This window comes from Pinus tabuliformis, chromosome 7, assembly GCF_031772625.1.
Source record: "Pinus tabuliformis cultivar Carrire ecotype Pingquan chromosome 7, CPIR1, whole genome shotgun sequence".
Taxonomy (NCBI): Eukaryota; Viridiplantae; Streptophyta; class Pinopsida; order Pinales; family Pinaceae; genus Pinus; species Pinus tabuliformis.
In genome coordinates, this window is record NC_142293.1 from 1,654,483,365 (window position 1) to 1,654,488,542 (window position 5,178).

A 5,178-nucleotide genomic window follows, 5' to 3' on the forward strand; every position below is an offset into this window, starting at 1 on the left:
CCTTTCGATATGAAGATCATTAGGTGACGGTGGATTTGAACTTGAGGCAACATCCAAAGCATTAGTGACTTGAGTTCCATAAGTTTTGGCTCGCGTTTGAAGATCAATTGTTTCAAAGGTGTAAATGGTTAATGATCCTTCACCAGAGAAAGGATGGTTTGAACTATCGTTGCCCCCTTGTGGGGGTTGCGGTGGGTTCGAAATAAGATGTTTCTATTGCTGAGCAGGGGAAGGGTTGTTTAGGACTTCTGGGGTTCAGCCAGTGTCCTTTTGAGAAACAAGATCCATGCATTCTTGAAAACGAGTAAATTTCTATGTCATGTGGTCTTCTGTAAAGATTTTGCAAGGGAACTTGAAATTTTTTTTCCTTTCCACTGTCAGATTTGGCAACCAATTTCTATTTGGGGTTATGCTGCATAGCAGGCTACTCTTCAAAAGGAGAGGTATTTTTCTTGTTCTTCGTGTTCTTGCCGCTAGGTTTTTCTGTAGACTGCATAAAGTTTAACACAACAATTGGAAGAGCAGATGATTGGGTAGAAGAAGCAGTATTGGAAGACAACTAGCAAACATACCCACTAAGTTACAGTAGCCCCAAAGGTAGCGCTAACGATACCATCAGCATGCACACTAAGTTGTTGAGTAGCGAGAGCATTAGAAGTTAGAGGGGTATGGGGGATTACATCGTATAACATGCCAGAATGAGAGTAAATGAGATCTAAATGATAGGCATGATGAATGGATTAGTCTTCCGTGACCACACCACCTAATGCAAAGTCCTTGGAAATTTGAGGAAGAAGTGATTTGCAGAACCAATCTACTAACAAGTAATTCGGAATGAGAGCTTTAACAAGCTTCCGCCTATGTCTCCATTCATGGATGTGATCAAATATGTGGGTGGATGTTGTTGAAAAGTGTGCAACAAGAAATGCTTGTTGAGAGTGCAACAAGATGATGGAGCTTAGTGAAAAGAGTCGCCTTCACTAAGTGGGCCCGCAGGCTATTTTTGGCGCAAGTCTATTTTTAGACTATGTCTATTTTTAGACATATGGATCATGTCTATGGATGATTGATCAAGTTGGGAAAAATAGATGGACTTCTATTTTTGATGAAAGTGTGAGTGATCACAGTGTGAGTGATCAAAGTCAAAAATAGAAAAGTCAAATATTATTATCTCACAATAATATTTGGACTATAAACTTAATCTTATTCTCTTGGAGCACTTCAGTTTGAGCTACGGAAGTGGCACATGCAGCTGTCAGAAGGAAATTCATTTTTCTTATGAGTTAGTTGAGTTGTTTCATGAATGACTTCAGTTAGAACTCAAGTGAGTTGAGTTTAGTGGACTGGAGGTACAGTTGATGGAGTTGTGTTCAGTTTAGCTTTGTTAAACTGGTTGTATTTAGTCTAACTGATCAATAGACTAAAGATGAGTTGGGTGAATTAGTTATTAATTAATTCACAAGTTATTAACTCATAATGCAACTATAGAATACATCAGTTAACTCAGTTGCATGTCAATGCATGTTCAGTTCAGCAGGGACAGGTGTTAGAGGATCAGATTGCTATCAGTTGTGACTATAGCTGTGCATGATGATTTGCACAATCAAAGGATTGAGTATGCCAATGAGTTTGCTCACGTATCTTCATGATATTATAGCTGTTGCTCACGTCCAACATAGTGTGGGTGACTATTTTGCAGTGTAAAATCGAGTTTGGGAAGCTATTCTCATCAGTTCTCGAGCAGGTTTGAGCAGTGGAGGCAGGCAAGCAGCGGGAGAGATTTGGAGATCAAATCTGAGCTGTATTGTGTGTAACAAGTGGAGATACTTGTGAGAAGTATTATGCTTTGTATTGTTACATGATTCAATCAATATAATATACAGATAGTGTGGGGTTTTTAGCGAGATGCTTTCCCCGGGATACATACTGTGTTTATGAGTTTGATTGATGCTTCTATGTGTGCCTGTGGATGTTTCTGCTTCTGTAATTTGATGATCAACGTAGAGGAGATTATGTATTATACATGTTCCGCTTAAATTGTATGATCAGGATAATCTCTGTTGAATATGTGTCATATTATTCAAAATTTCTACATGGTATCAGAGCTAGATAATTGTAGAAAAAGTTTCTACATGGTATCGGAGCAGCTTGATTTGTAGAAGAGATTTTTACAGGATATCAAGCGAGGATTGATCATCAGATCTACTATTCAGAAAGTGTTTACAATTTATTTCTTCAGGCAGAGTCTGTGATCGGGCCAGGTAGCCTCTGGATTCATCCTTCTTTTGGAAGGTGAAATATCCGGTGAATGCCCATACAGTCGATCTCTGTACAAGAAATAATTTGTTCTCACGAATTCTAGATTGGAAGTGGTTGAGTTTTGAGCTGGTGGAATTCGGATTTAATTCCAAAGCAAGAGATAAACTCAGAAACATTCAGTTCGAGAATGGAGATAGTATGCCCCAGTATCTCACGAGGTTCACTCAGTGTCGAGATGAGCTGGGAAGTGTGGGGGTTACTGTTGATGATGAGGATGGTGAGTCTAGGACTCCTTGACCTTCCTAAGAGTTGGCATAGCTACCAGGACTCGGTGAATGGAAGGGAGAAACTGCCAAATTGGGAACGACCATGGTCGGATTTGATGCAGGAGGAGATTAGACGGTGCACCAGAGACAGTTCTTCATCTATGCATGATGAGGAGAACTGTGCCTTAGCGAGTAAGGCGAAGAAGGGGAAGGAGAAGGTTTCTCTTTTCGAATCTTGTTCTTCCAGTGATGGGAAGAAAGTTGACAAGTCGAAGGTGCGATGCTTTCGTTGTCATGAGATTGGTTCATGGGTTAGGAACCTGTATGCTCTTGAGGTTCAAGATGCATGCAAAGCCTTGAGCAGCGAGGCAACTGATGGAGACTTGGTGGTTGAGAGGGAGCGTATATTACCTCTCAACATGCAAAGCCAGAAGAAGTCTCAGACGATTGTGGAGGAGCCACGATTGTTGCAGCAGCTTCAGGAGATTGTGGAGGAGCCACAACAAGGGAAGCTGAAAGGAGATCGAGTAGAGACATCTACTCATCCAGAGACCTCCAGTAGGGGGAAACTTCAAGCCAGGTGGGCTGAGGGATCGCATGCAGCCATACCTCCAGGTAGGAGGTGGGGTGATGTGGATTGATTGTCCCAAGGAGGAGGGGCAGGATCCTTGAGGTACCCAACCTCTTGGATGAGACCTTGCTACGGGAGCCCCGATGTGTAGTAGCAGGAACTGACTGATTGGGTAGAGACAGATGCGGATGGAGCGGCAGAGAGAGCGACAGTGCAGGGAATCCCAGGACAGCGCATAGCTAGCAGGCTGTAGCAATGCGAGAGGCACAAGTGTTTTGCACAGTGCTAGGTGGCACAGAGAGGTGTGCAATGGTGCGAGATGCATGGAGATGTTGCAGTAGCGCATATGTCAGAGAGGGAGCACTTGTCAGCTGCAGGTAGAGCTTCAGCATCAGAGGATGTTTCTATCCCAACAGGGAGGTCAGTTGGGAGGTGTAGTGCGGATGCAATGCTGGGAGATAGAACCAGCAGCAGCACGGATGCAGTCAGAGATCAAAGTGACAGAGGCTAGAGCAGTCAGATACTGAAGAGCACAGAGATGCAGAGTTTCAGTTGACAGAGGCAATAGCAGTCAGAGACTTTGATGACAGAGCAAGTGGACCGGCCAAATGTGTTGCATGGAGAACATTCCAGAGTTACAGGATCGGGTTTGAGAGGAAGCCTTTCTTGTTGAGAGGGAGTGTTGAAAAGTGTGCAACAAGAAATGCTTGTTGAGAGTGCAACAAGATGATGGAGCTTAGTGAAAAGAGTCGCCTTCACTAAGTGGGCCCGCAGGCTATTTTTGGCGCAAGTCTATTTTTAGACTATGTCTATTTTTAGACATATGGATCATGTCTATGGATGATTGATCAAGTTGGGAAAAATAGATGGACTTCTATTTTTGATGAAAGTGTGAGTGATCACAGTGTGAGTGATTACAGTGTGAGTGATCACAGTGTGAGTGATCAAAGTCAAAAATAGAAAAGTCAAATATTATTATCTCACAATAATATTTGGACTATAAACTTAATCTTATTCTCTTGGAGCACTTCAGTTTGAGCTACGGAAGTGGCACATGCAGCTGTCAGAAGGAAATTCGTTTTTCTTATGAGTTAGTTGAGTTGTTGCATGAATGACTTCAGTTAGAACTCAAGTGAGTTGAGTTTAGTGGACTGGAGGTACAGTTGATGGAGTTGTGTTCAGTTTAGCTTTGTTAAACTGGTTGTATTTAGTCTAACTGATCAATAGACTAAAGATGAGTTGGGTGAATTAGTTATTAATTAATTCACAAGTTATTAACTCATAATGCAACTATAGAATACATCAGTTAACTCAGTTGCATGTCAGTGCATGTTCAGTTCAGCAGGGACAGGTGTTAGAGGATCAGATTGCTATCAGTTGTGACTATAGCTGTGCATGATGATTTGCACAATCAAAGGATTGAGTATGCCAATGAGTTTGCTCACGTATCTTCATGATATTATAGCTGTTGCTCACGTCCAACATAGTGTGGGTGACTATTTTGCAGTGTAAAATCGAGTTTGGGAAGCTATTCTCACCAGTTCTCGAGCAGGTTTGAGCAGTGGAGGCAGGCAAGCAGCGGGAGAGATTTGGAGATCAAATCTGAGTTGTATTGTGTGTAACAGGTGGAGATACTTGTGAGAAGTATTATGCTTTGTATTGTTACATGATTCAATCAATATAATATACAGATAGTGTGGGGTTTTTAGCGAGATGCTTTCCCCGGGATACATACTGTGTTTATGAGTTTGATTGATGCTTCTATGTGTGCCTGTGGATGTTTCTGCTTCTGTAATTTGATGATCAACGTAGAGGAGATTATGTATTATACATGTTCTGCTTAAATTGTATGATCAGGATAATCTCTGTTGAATATGTGTCATATTATTCAAAATTTCTACAGATGTGTCTTAGTGTAAGGTAGTAAGGAGTTTTGTTTTGGTTTCGTAGTGGATAGGAAGCTAAAAGTGCTTTAAAAATTTCATTGTCAGGGCACCAAAGGTATTGACTGACATGCATGGTAACTCAATGTACCACTTGACATCATTACTACTAGGGGTGCAGGGGAAGAGTCTAAGCCGG